A 14,374-nucleotide genomic window follows, 5' to 3' on the forward strand; every position below is an offset into this window, starting at 1 on the left:
CATCCCTTGCGGGAATCGAACCGGCAACCTTATGGTTGAGAGGACGCGCTTCAACCAACTGAGCCATACGGGAGCTTAGTGGCAGCTCAGCTCAAGGTGCCGTGTTCAATTTTAGTTGCTGGGGCGCTGCCCACCATCCCTTGTGGGACTTGAGGAATTGAACTGACAACCTTGTGGTTGAGAGCCCACTGGCCCATGTGGGAATCGAACCGGCAGCCTTCGGAGTTAGGAGCATGGAGCTCTAACCGCCTGAGCCACCGGGCTGGCCCTGGTCACACTTTTTGATACAGGTCATTGAGGCTCTGTTAATGTTTTTTTTTCGTTTTCTTTTCTTCCGTGCATTTCATTTGGATGATGACTTGTCTTCAAGTTCACTGATCCATTCTTTGGTTGTATCCAATCCTCTGAACTTTTTATTATATTGTGTATTCCAGTTCTAGGGTTTCCTTTTGATTTTTTTTTCTTAGTTTCCATTTTTCTCCTGAAACTTCCTCTTTACCAGTTAATCCTTTATTCCTATTGATTCTTTAAAAGACTTACCAAATTTATTTTAGAGTCCTTGTCTGCTGATTCAAACATCTGTGTTATCTATGTGCCTGCTTCTGTTGCCTGATTTTTCCTTTAACTGTGGGTCACATCTTCTTCTTCTTTGAATTTCTTGTAATTTTTGACTATATGTTGATAATTATGATTTCTCATAGAAACTCTCGATTCTGTTATCTTCCTCTGCAGAATATTGTGTGTTGTTCTAACAAGCTGCTAATTTACTGGCAGATCATCTTAATACTGATATGGCTTACTTTTAGGTTCTATGATGGTGGGTCTATTTCAGTTTTGACCTTAGTTGTAGGGTGAGTCCCTTAGCCCTGTGATGTATCTTTACTCCTAAAGTGGGGTTTTCTGGAGTTTCAATAGAAAGTCTGTGACCAAGCACATCCATCTTGGAAGGACTTGAGTGCAGTGGGAAGCTGAAATCTCTGCTCAGTTCTTTCAGCTTTCTAGCTGTTGCATTCCTCTAGGCACTATGGAGTTTTGACTCCCACATGCAAAATTAAGGAGTCAGGCAAAGATTCAAGAAGAGTTTATACACAGACTATGGGGCCTCCCTGCTCTGTGACTCTTTTTTTCCTTCTCAATTCCCAGCTTCTCTAGAAGTGTCAGCCCAGTAAGACAGCTACTTTCTGCTTGAGTTCTTACTGTGTGTTGCATGGGCCAGTGAGTATCCTCAGGAGAAACAAAACAAACAAACAAACAAAAAAATACCTGTATAAACATGGATCTCATCCCTTCTCTCAAGAGTTGAAACTCCTCCAGCATCCAGCATCTGTCTGTTTCAGGTCACTGCCCCATGCCGCAGAGTTTATAATTATTATCAGCACAAGAATCAGTCAGATACAAGCTACTGTGGAAATTCAGTCTTTTGGCTATAGATACCCTCTATAATCTGACAACTCCCAAATTTATATCTATAGCTCCAATCTCTCCCTGATATCCAGACTTGTATATCCAACAGCTTCTGGGATGTCAAATAGGCATTTCAAATTATACATGAGGGCCTGCCCAGAGGCTCAGGTGGTTGGAGCGCCATGCTCCTAACGCCAAGGTCACCGGTTCGATTCCCACAAAGGCAGTGAGCTACGCCCTCTACAGCTAAGATTGTGAACAATAGCTCTTCCTGGAGCTGGGCTCTCCCTGTGAGCAACTGGAGGTTGGCATGAGCAGCAGACTGACGAGGTTAGGTTCAGGTTACGTATTTTGGCAGAAAACCCACTCAAGTGATTGATCACTTCACTAAGGAGGGCTTTCTATTATGTCTTTCCACTGTAGAAATGCCGTTCCCCCCACTTGTAATTGATAAACAATCTGTGCAAATATCCTCATCCCCAATGAACTTTTTACCCAATGGTTTTTAGTGTCCATTGGTGATCCTTCCATGACTGAATCATTACTCGGGTAGTTACATCCTGGTGATTTTCCACATTTATTTGTCAGTAATGCTGTAAGGAAGAGCTCTCCCCTCTGCAGGTGGGGACTATGCTCGGGGCTGAGGTGCGTGTGGGCTTCTCTGAGCTCTGAGGTGATGAGTTCTGGCCAGAGGCTGAAACAATGTGAGGAATGGACGAGCAACCCCAAGAACCAAGAAGAACACAGAAGGCAAAGGAACGGGCATCTTTGTGGGAGACGGTGGGATGAAGCTCTGCACGACTAGGAGAACAGGCAGGCTCTATACTTAAGACCTTAACCAAGCACTCCCGTTTCTCTAGTTTGTCCCTCCTCACCCTTCCTCTTTACTCAGTTCCCTGAAACATATGGAAGATGGCACCTGGTGGTAAGGTCTGTCACAGCTTTCCAGACCAAAAGTAGGTAGGGTCAGTGTGTCGGGTGGGGAATGGCACTGTCTATCCCTCCAATCTGTAAACTGAACGAGGAAGAGGTTAAGGAAACCTGCAGGGCATTGTAAAGTTGACTAGCTGGTCTAGATACGTGCACTCATGAAGAACACCCCACCCCAGCCTCCCTTCCCAGAGGGTTAAAGACGACCCAGAACCAGAAAAACACTAAGTACTCTTGAGCCTGTGCCAGGTCTCCCAGACTCCTTTCCTCCAGGTCAGAGTCAAGAACGAGGCAATGACTCCAATCCTTTAAGAGCTTTGTTGGATGGCATCCAACATTCAGCCTTGTCTGTCTGTAGTTCTCTTTAAATCTTTTGAGGTTTCCCTCTTACTGAGAACTCCCCTGCCTCTCCCCTTGTCTGATGATTAAGCATTTAGGGAGACTATTTTTTTTCCCCCACTACATACCTGTTATTTGGGGAGAGATTTCTTCTTAATTCTCCAACCCAGAAGAGCTACCTACTTCCTTTTGACTCATGGTCTGAGACAGATTGGGATATGGAGTGGAGTGGACTTGCTGCAGAAAATCTTTTTAAGAGAAGTCTGAGTATAATTTAAATGCATAATAGAGTTCTACCCCCTTTGCCCAAAGCCATCTTAAAGAGGGCTGATATAGTCTGCTAAATGCTGGTAATTATACAGTGGAAACACGTATCCTTACAGACATGAAGTCAGAGGGCTCCTGCCATCCTGGCTGCCTAGACCACTTCATCTGAGCAGTCACAGAAGAGCCACGGGAAAATACCCCACCAGGTAAACAGGGCCTGTGGACTGGTTTCTCACCCTAGAAAGAAGTTACCTGACCCAGGAATACTAAGGACCAAATGAATTCCAAATTGTACACCTATGAAAATACATCACGTGGCCATTCATCAAGTCATTCCCCGGTTCCAGAATCTCCTGGGTTTTCTCCTTACCCACTTCTCCCTCTTCTCTACCACTCAGCCTCCCCTCCGTATCCCCACTGTGCCTCTGCTCAGGCTATGTTCTCAAAGACAAATGCTGCCACCCGCCCTGCCCATCTTGGCCCTCTCTAATTTGCTCCTGCTGGGACGCTGCAGCATGTTGTGCCACAGGCTGGGCTTTCAATCTTCTGATTCCACACTGCTTTATAATCTGAATTGCTTACCTCCATGACTACCTATCAAGGTCCTCTCAGTAGGGAGTGTCTTTCTCCTACAGTACTCATGGTGTTAGACACAAAACTCATCTTTAAAAAGACTGGTTCATCAACCAATATACTTGATTTGGAAATGGAAATAAAATAGCCCCACGCATCAGTAAGAGCAGCCATGGCTGAACCTTCACACTCTTGCACCATCGTCTAGACTCAGCATCATCTTCCTTGCACATGATTTGCGGGATGCAAATGATGGTGTTTCTCAGGCCCAAACAACTGTGCCTGTCTGGTTCTCTAAAGACAGTAATTACTGCCTTTGAGCTTTCTCTACTGGGATGAGTGCTACCACCCCAAGGACTGGAGTGCCATGGGGTATTCATCAGGACCACAACGCAGTGTTGACAGCTTCAACTGAAACCAGGCTGACCCGCAGCCCCCAACCCCAAATGGGCAATCATGAAGGTAAGAATTAGCTGCTGTCCACTTGGCTTCCAGGGACAGGGTGAGAAAGAACCACAGAGCTTCTGGTGTCCCCCATCAGGTCGCCTATGATGCTTGGAAAGACACTACCTCTGAAATCCACAGAATTGCTTCAGGACCCTAAAGGGACTTTACTTCTACAAGCTGGATTGGGTTGATCCCCAATCCCAACTCTCCCCCTGCTCCCACCCCAAACACACACATTGTAAGGCTTGCTAAACATCTGTAATCACGAGAGAAAAGGAGAGCAGCTGATCAAGCGGGGACCCTGTGGAAGGCGAAAAAAAAAAAGGGGGGGCAGGGTGGAGGGAGGAAAGAAGCATACCAAGCATTTCGAGGAAAACAACTTAAAAATTAATGAGCTCTCAGGAAAAGCAGGCATTCATAAGAGAATCGATCAGGCTAGGTTTTCTGACCACCTGTCCGTTGATCCAGAAACATTTATCGCATGCTTGCCATGCATAAGGAAATGCTGAAGTGGACACGAAGATACAGCATATGTGAGAAAGGAATGTTTGGGAAACACTGATTTTAGATACTGACCTCGGGAGCTTATAACCTAAGTGGTGCTAATCAAATCTAACTACTCTTCCTGAAGACCCCCTATACTTACAAATTCACTGTCAAGGTTTCTCTCATGACAGCCCATGTCACACTGCCCCCCAGGGACCCACACAAGTTTTTGTGCATGTATTTCATGAGCATCCAATCGCTGCTGCCACTTAGTGTTATGGGGGGTCGGGGGAGGGTAATTTTCAGTAACGATAGTTAAGGAAGACTTCACAGAGCAGCTCACATTTAAACTAGGTGTTGAAGAATGGATAAATTTGGAAGTGCAGAGCAAAGGCTGGAGAGCTTTCCAAGGCAGAAAGGAGCTCACGATTTAGCAAAGAACTTAGGTATACAGACCGTGTTTCCCTGAAAAGAAGACCTAACCGGAAAATAAGCCCTACCGTGATTTTTCAGGATGACATCCCCTGAACATAAGCTCTAAGGCGGCTTTTGGAGTAAAACTTAATATAAGACCCGGTCTTATTTTCGGGGAAACACAGTAGGACTAATTATAATATGATGAATACTCTTTCACACGTATAAACAAATTAGGAAGAGAGTGCTTAAAGGGGACAATGAAGTTTAGAAGGAATAAAGAAAGGTCCAAGGTGGAGGTGATACCTGAACTGGGCTTGGAGGAATGATCAGGCTACCACACAAGGACATTCAAGGTCCTAGAACCCGAAGAGGCAAACACTGAAGCCAGAAAAAGTCTGGGGCAAGAAAGTCTATATTGGGCCAACACTTGGCTGTTATTAAAGATTCCATTTTCCTTGCACGTGGCCCCTCCCTGCAGCCTTTCCAATAGAGCTTAATCACGACAGGAAAGGAAGTGTACTAGAGTGGTAACAGTTCCTACTTGGCTGTGACCTTCAGAGCCGTTAGTATTCTGTTATTCATCGGCATCTCTAGGAAGAGGAGAAGGAGTCTTGAAAGTGAGGTTTTCCTGAGAATGCAAAAGGGGTTCTAAATTCTGAGAGCTCCATTTACACCAAAGTTTGGACAATGGAACATGGGTTTTACTCTAAGCCACAGATAGAGGGACCTTGGGATGCGATGCAAGGAGAGTCCGTCCCTTCATTCGGGAGCATGTAGAATGACTCCTAGGGCAGGGAGAGAGGAAGATTTAGAAAGAAAGAGTAGGTTGTAAAGAACAGCTGTTACTGTACCTTTCTATCTCTCAGGGTCAATCCTCCTGTGTGAGGGGACAGGGGTGGGATGGAGAGTGAAACAGAAATTGCATGATGGGTTAATGGCCTGCTTTCCCAGGCAAAGCTTGGGGAAGGCTAAAGCCACTCAGAGAAATCCTAGGTACTGGTGACTCAGGGACATACCTAAAGCGGCATAGAGGCATGAGCTCGGCTCTTGGAGGAGCTGTCTAGCTAGTCTGAGAAAACACTCTGGGCTTCCCAAAGCTTGTTCAGGACATCGCAAGTTTCCAACCTCCCCCCGGCCCACCCTCACCAAGAGCCAAGCAGATGAACAGTCCTGAAGTTGGAAAATGGAGGCTGTTGCAAGTAGAGACCTTGAGACCAAAGGTAATGACAGAGTTGTGGTCTCCAGCAGGACATGCTAACAAATGAACAAAACCAAGGAGCCACTTACATAACCAGCATATTCGGCAGAGGCAGAAGGATGGAGTGTTGCGCAGCAGAACTGTCCAAGGACCTGAGCACCAGCACTGGAGAACCTGCTTCCTCTGTCACCCAGAGGTGACCTCTACTTCCCCATCCTCTAGATGGCATCTTAGAGAGGAAAACAGGAAGAGGCTTTCAAAAGCTGAACATTTATTCCAAAGAGGCCGTCTGAAGCCCAAGGCAGACTGAATAAGAGAATGAGTTATCTTTGGCAAGTTTAAGGCCATCCACCTCTTCCCACACCCTCCCAGAGCCAGATGGGGCTCATGAGGGATTTTAAATGAATGATACGAAATGAAGAAACTGCAACTTTGTTTGCATGGTCTGAGTTTGAATGTGTGGGAGGTGGGAAAGGAGAACACTGATGGGGTAAGTTCTGAAAGCCCACAGGGAACATGGTGGGAAGCAGCGGTTTGCTGGCTGACAATAACTCTGGTTTTCCTAAATGCAGATCCCAGCGCTCCAACTCCAGACCTGCTAAATCAGAATCCCTCAGGAGAGGCCAGGGAAGCTGCAATTCAACACCTCTCCTTGTGACTCCTACTTGGAAACCTCACTGAAACATTGGTATAAGCATTCGCCTTGGTCAGAACATCACCTCCTCCAAGTCTGAGGGAAAAGACAGGTGCAGTGCCCAAGGGCAACTGCAGAAATCGCAGAGGTGATGGCAGTGAGTAAGGAGGTGGGACAGAACCTGGAGATGGCTGGTATAAACTAGTCTCAACACACTTGGTGGTCAACAGGGGAGATAAGTAGTGGTCAGGAAGATTGCAAGGAACTTGGTTTTCACTTTTCTGTTCTTTTAAAGCTGGAGTTACTGCGCCTGGGTGAATGGGCTGCAGGAATGGGCAAGTGGAATCTGAGAAGGAATAACTGACTAGCAGTGTGGGAGAGAAGGCTTGCAGAGCTAGCTAGGGCTCAGAGTACATAGCTTAGCCCTGACCTACGAAACTTGCCCTCTGCCACTGAGCTAAGGAGGTGAGGAGGAACTGGCTGGAAGTGAGGAGAATGAAAGTTCTGGAGAGCCACTGTGGGAATAGCAGAGGGGTCACCTACGGGATGGTAAAGACACATCTCACAGTGTGGCCTTTCAGAACCTAGAGATAGATAAGCTTCCCTCCCAAGATATGGAAGCAATCTAAGTGCCCATCAATAGACGACTGGATGAAGAAATTGTGGTACATTCATACAATGGCGTATTACTCTGCTATAAAAAAGAATGAAATCTTACCATTTGCAACAACATGGATGGATCTAGAGAATATTATACTAAGTGAAAAGAGTCAGACTGAGAAAAACAAATACCATATGATCTCACTTATATATGGAATCCAAAGAACAGAATAAACGAGCAAACAAAACAGAAATACTCCTAGATACAGAGAAAACACTGATGGTTGCTAGACGGGAGGGGGTTTGAGGGACAGGGAGAAGGTGAGGTGAAGGGATTAGAAAACACAAATTGGTAGTCACAAAATAGTCACGAGGATGTGAAATACAGTATTGGGGAATATGATCAATAATGTTGTGAAGATTATGTAGGGTGCCAGATGGGTACTGGATTTACCATTTTAGCTCCCATTCTACACACATAGTAATGACAAAAATAGCAAAGGCTTTCTACAGGGAGGGCAGTGGAAATGGGTTGGAATGGAATTCCATATTTTTTTACTGTATAAACTGGTCTCCCTACATTGTATTGTTCAGACATTTTGGATCTGATAAAAAAAAAAAAATTCTTATATAACCACGTAGCTTTAAAAAAATACCCAAAGCTTATTATGACATTTTCAGATTACATGTAAAATGTGTAAAAATAGTTTTGGATAATACGATTATAAGTTGGAAAATAAGAAAAGATAGATCTTGACCTAATAACTACCTAAATAATTTATCAAAACATTATCAAGGAAGTCATCACAAATATTGTAACATAATATTAATTTATCAACTTGGCATGCTTAATACTATGTATGTCCAATATACTTTCTATGCTCATTATCTCTGAACACTTACTGCTAGCTGATCAATAAAATTCTTTTGATTCCACTACACACTTTTATTTTAGGACACTTGCAACAGACAAGACAAAGAAACGTTTGGTTCCAAATACACTAATCAAAGTATATACTCAACTTAGAGCACATAAAAAACCATGCATGAAAAGGATGTCTAAAATTTTTGTATTTAATTTCAAACACCAAATTTTAAGTAGACCAACACAGATCTTTTGTGTTGTTCAGAGTAAGTGAAAATAAATTATATTACATCTCCATATGGCTTGCTGAATGGCTTAATGTATTTTGGAGATTTCTCTTAAGATTTGTAATAGCTTTCTCTAACTGAAAGTACTGTTAGAGAAGCTTCAAACATTTCCTGATGAATATGCATATGCATCAAAAGTAAAAGTAGAAAAAATTACATAGAGAACAGTGGTCTTCTCTAGTTTTTGTAATGTGGGTAGTTTTTTTTTGTTTTTGTTTTTTTTTTAATATTTTACAAATGTAATAGGTGTATTAGAAAGCAAAATAAAATAAAAAATTAAAAATAGTCCCATTCACTGGTCTCCCAGTAAAAGACCACAAAATATTTTCATGTATTTACATATGATAATAAGTTATTTGACCATTAAAGATGAGAGTGGGAAAGGGGAGCCCATTTAAACATATATTCAGGGAGAAATATATTCAGTTCCCTGAAAAATGTGGTAAAGAAACATTGCACACACAGAAGTTGAAGACTGAGATTAAGTCCACTTTAAGGGCTACCAAGTACAGCTGTGTCTCCAAAGTGAAGCTCACTTCCTAACTTCCTCCACAGCAGAGATTCAGAATCTTCCATTTTTGATACTTGTAATATAGAAACAGGACACAGGTAATTGTGGTGTTTCCTTTTTTACAATTTGTGTCCGAGTTACAACATACCGCGATCAACCAGATCATTGCTAAAGCATCATTATTGGTAAAGCTTCCTTAAAGCACTCCAGGCTTCTACAAATGGCCAGAATGAAGTACAGCAGGTTTACAGCATTTCGGCATTTAAGAAGTCCCAGAAAGGTTTTGGAAGTGGCATTAATGGATGTCAATTTTCACTAAAGGATTTCTCTGAACCGAATGCTTCCTTTTACCTCATTTATGAGGTAGACGCTTCTAGTTCTGTGCGAGCCAGCTCAGAGTTTAGAGGGCGTTTGTTCATTCCAGTCACGTGGTCATGGCCAGGAGCAACAGCAAGGACAGACCTAGGGTAGACAAGAAAATACATTCCTTTGGTCTTAACTCCCCTCTGTAGTATATGTTAGAATAGGCTTCTACTTAATGCTGTATGAATTAAAAACACTTGATCCAAATAGATCCCAATTTGGGATCCCTTCAGCTTCTCCCTTTTCCTCTTCACTGGCAAACAAGTACAACTTCTAGACAGCACAAAACATGGGCTGGCAGATTGATTGCATTTAGAGCCCCAATTCTTCACTCCTCCTTGTAAGCTCCCCCTTTGCCATTTAACTCTGAAGTGCCTTTCCACTCTGTGCTTGGCCACGTGGCTTGCTTCTGGGGAATGCTAGTGAGCAGAAGCACGCAGACTTGAAAGGGGCTTGTGGGATTGGGCTCGGCTGCTGCTGCCCTTTGCCACCTCCATGGAAACATGTCTGGGCTAGCTGACAGGGGATGAGAAATGTGGGAAAAGGGCTGAGTGGCTCCATTTAGGCCAACTCCCCTTGCAATGCTCTCCAGGCATGGCTAGAACTGCCCAGAACAAACCAGGCGAAATCACTGCTCTGACTCATGAACTAAATGAATGTTCACTGTTGCATGCTACTGGGTTTTTGTGGTTCACGTACATTACTTTTGTTGCTACAATAATTGCTACAATAGGTTTTCACTTATTTGACATCTCTGAGTGTGACATCTCTCTCGAAACTTTTCTGAGAGGAAGATTCGTCAGTAAAGACCTTCACTGTTAGCAAGCATCTCCTGACATTTTGTCAACTGTAGATTCAGTCGTCTAATACTGAGCACCTTCTTTGTGCAAAGTGCTCTCAAGAACTCATTTAATTCTCATAACCACCCTGAAAAGTAACTTCCTCATTCTGGGGAATCTGAGGAAATGAGGAACTTGAGCCAGACTGATTGAATGATTTATCTAAAGTCACAACAAATTGGCAGAATTGGGGCCAAACCTCTGATTCTGATAACAGTTGTATTTTTCATCACATCAGAAATGATAACTAAAACTTAAAACTAGCAGAATGTTATTCTGTCTAAAGTCATTAAAGACAGAAAACATCTGTTTAAAGAAGGCAATTGAGTTTTTATTCCATCATCCAAGATAGCTTTCATATTTGACCATTACAGGACTGTTTTCTTCAAGCATTCCACCCTTAGCGTTCTTGTTGCTTAAATGACCTTCCAGGTGAGAAGCACCCAAACAGACTAAATCATATAGACCCTCCACCATTTCCCCATTTTATCTAACAGAATTTTATGTTCCATAGCCCTCTTCAGCCAATCACCAATTCTGTAACCTGTAAATTTTAAGATTAGTTGTTCCTCGGTGGTAATACTGACTAGAATAAAGCACAACCTCACAAATATAAATTAGGAATAGTGGATACACAAAATATGAACTCATTTTCAAAGGGGATCTTTTAGAGAATGTAATAAGCCAGATTCTTAGACATCTCTCTCCCTTTTGTTCTTACGGTTCTAAAAAAAATTAATAGAAACAAATCAATTAAATATCCTAAGATACAGCATTATTCTAGGAATTAATTGCAGGGGATTTTAGGGGTAAACAGGAAAAGGAAGAAGCAGGACATCATGGAGAGAATGAAACTTGACCATTTGGCAAATGAAAAATCACACCACGAGATGTTACACAGACATTGATAGAAACTTTGAATTCCAAATTCAATTTATCAAATCTAGCTTGATAAAATATTGATTTGATACTTAGGTTAAATTTAAGCACCTGGATACTGGAATGATAGAAGACAGGAAAATAATGCTTTAGTTAGAAATTAGTTAAAACTTTTAAAGTGTAACCTTTTGTCAGTGGTTGTCATTTTAGAATTTAAAAATTGAATTTTCCTTTAACTCTTACTTCCTTTATGCATGCAACTTGTAGCAGAAAATTTCCCTTTAACAACTTCAGACCATAGCAAAAAAACCAGTGGTTTGTAGGACACTAATTCTGTTACAGACGAAAGCATTCAATTATCTCTATAAAATTCAATTCCTTAGAAAATATGTTCGGGATTGACTAAGTATGTTCTTAAAACGTGGTGATACCACATGCTATTATTCAAGATCTTAATTTAAAAGTTGGAACAAGTAGCTTGTGGTTCTTGGGTGAAACAAAGACACTCATCTGTTTTCTTTTCAATATATTTTGAATATAAAAAGGCAACCTATTTTTCTTCCAGATGTTCAACTAGGCTTATTTAAATCTTCATGGTTCCACTGCAGCCCAAACATACTTAAAAACTGCAAACAGCCACTTAAAAGGTCATCATTTGTATTAAAATCTTATTTGCAAGGCGTTTGTATTTAAAGTAGTGTGATCAGATATAGTTTAGAGATAAGATCTCCCAGGGGGAAAACCTAACAAGATGAGTGAATTCTAGTTTTTCAGGATAAGTGGTCTCAATGGAGAATTTCTGTTGGGCAGTAGTTAAGGCCTCTTGATAACGACTTCTCACCAGAACAACTGCATGGACACAAAATTCTGCACGAAATTTCAGAGGATTCTCTAATCTCCAGCTGTGAGCAAAAGTTAAGTTTCAATTCAGACACACACGTATACGTTTCAAGTCCTCCCTCCCTCCACCCCCGAACCATCAGCCCCATCCTTGGCTGGAATTATGGCTGGTGGTGCCCCTTGCCCCAGCTTGCCTGTTCACCAGCACAATCTTGTTACAGATTATGAAACCCAAGGTGTACAGCTATCTACAGCTTTTACCTCACCGGGTTCTAAGCTCTATTATTAGATGTGGGCTTCACAGTACTATCTACCAAGCTTGTGGTTTGTCAGTTTTCTACTCACCGTACACACATCAGTAATCTCCAGTTTTCATGCAGTCAGACCCATAAACAAGAGTTTCCAAGACCTCATTTTGACTTGCTTCCAAAGTCCTCTCCATCTATCCCAAGTTAATGCATCCTCCTCCAAACACCGTGCTTATACATTTTGTCCATCGTCGTCCTGCACCGTATTGCTCAGAAGCACCTTCTACTTCCTGTGCTCTCTTTCCTCAGGAACTTGAAAAACTTTGTGGGCAACCTTATCATCATATAGCATTAAGGTAGGTGCAGAGGCCTATTGAGGACAGGTTGCAAAAACTCTGGCAAATCCCTATCACAAACTCCATGTACTCTATAACCATAAGGTCGAGTAGCTTGGAATGGAGCACAGTAACCCATTCTATTCTCTTATAGCTTCCAAAAGAGCATGACTAGTCTGTTGTTGCCAATCACTTAACTTGTCACCCACAAGTCTAACTGAACGTTCGTGCTTTCTATTAACACAATTTTAAGAATTATGCCATCGTATGTGCAAACTAGCATGACTTCGTTTTACAGAATCACCATCAGTTTAATTACTTGACAAATATTTCCATACCACTTCATTGTAGCAAATAGCTTTGATGTATGCCTTTGCCATTTTCTTTTACATGCCTACATTTGTGAACTTAATTTTCAGGTTAGGTTCATCATCTTGTGTATTTTGATGAAAAGGACAAGTCTGTTAAAAAGGAAGCTGGACAATCTCATGGTGCAAATGTTCTTGAGTAGCAAATGAGGACGGTCTCCACCCTAGCTTTTGCGACACACTTGGTGCTTAAAATGACTGCATTGGTGTATCAGTTTGACACTAATATCCTGCTTTCTGCACTAAGGAGCTTTCCACCTAATTTGAAGCAAAGGACAAAAAGGATTTGCCAAGTAGGGAGAAAGCCCAAACACAACGTACTTCTCCCCTACTCTTCAGCCTCTTCAAGAGTATGTGCCATTATGGACACCAGGGTTGTTGCAGAAACCTCCCAGTGTAGACAACCAGTGTCACTAACAGGCTGATTGCCAGGAATGTTCCCAGGGTGAGGTGACAATGGAAAAGAATCTCTGCTAGTCCTTCTGTCAACCGAAGTGATGTTGTTTTAAGTTCAATGTTGGAGATTCCTTTTAGATTGTTTACAGGATGGTGTAGCAATTTAAGTAGAATTTGTTTCAATAGGTTTTCTATCAATACGAAATTGTTGATGAAACATGCCAGCCCCTGGGCTGTAGCTTCCATGCCAAGTTTGGTATTTCAGCTTTTGAGGTCCCTTTTGTTACATCCTAAAGCATGAATGTTTTAAATGGTTGGAAGAGAGCAGGTCTGCTACGCAGAGAAGTACTGATTCACCCTAGGAACTGAGCTCCAACAAGGAACAAAAAGGAAGTCTGGTTGATCTAAATAACAAGTTTACGTTTTTCAATTATTTCATGATGATGATAAAACTGATGAGTACACTATGTCTTACCGAACGTTTTTCAATGGACTCTTTTTTGAAAAATAGCATTTGCTTTTACCCTAAGAGTACATTTCAAGAGTAAATGTGAATTTCACCTTCTAGTTTGTTTTTGTTTACACCACAGATCATGTGTACCAGATCTTTCATTTGGTATAGGCACTCTGAAATAAACTAAAATGCATCACTTACTAGCATGTGGGTATGTGCTGTGTGTGGGGGGGGGGCGTATTATGCAGTGCCTATCTGCCAGGGGAGGGGTATCAATTTTTGTAACACGAAACTTAAAAAAGATGTACTCCTCATTTCTTAACTCTATTATGTGAAATACACAGACCAATTTTTGTTCGTTTGTTTGTTTCCATATAATTTAGGTCATGGACAACAAAATATAATTCCCTCTATAAAAAGATCCATTTAAATTAAAAACCAATTAAAACAATTAAAATTAGTCCCATCATAAATGGTAAACAACTCAAATGGCTTTTTTTTTTAATGCTAGGAAAAATGTTCACCTTTCAATGGTGAAAGTACTGTTAACACAGGTAGAGAGCAAACAAGGTAAAAAGTGAAAGCACATAGACACACACAAATATATATAAAAATTGACCAGAAATCACAGGACAGTTAAGCAATGTTTTCTTAAGAAGAACTATTTTTTTGTACTTTAAATAGACTAAAATAT

The sequence above is a fragment of the Rhinolophus ferrumequinum genome, chromosome 19, assembly GCF_004115265.2.
Source record: "Rhinolophus ferrumequinum isolate MPI-CBG mRhiFer1 chromosome 19, mRhiFer1_v1.p, whole genome shotgun sequence".
In the NCBI taxonomy this organism is placed as follows: Eukaryota; Metazoa; Chordata; class Mammalia; order Chiroptera; family Rhinolophidae; genus Rhinolophus; species Rhinolophus ferrumequinum.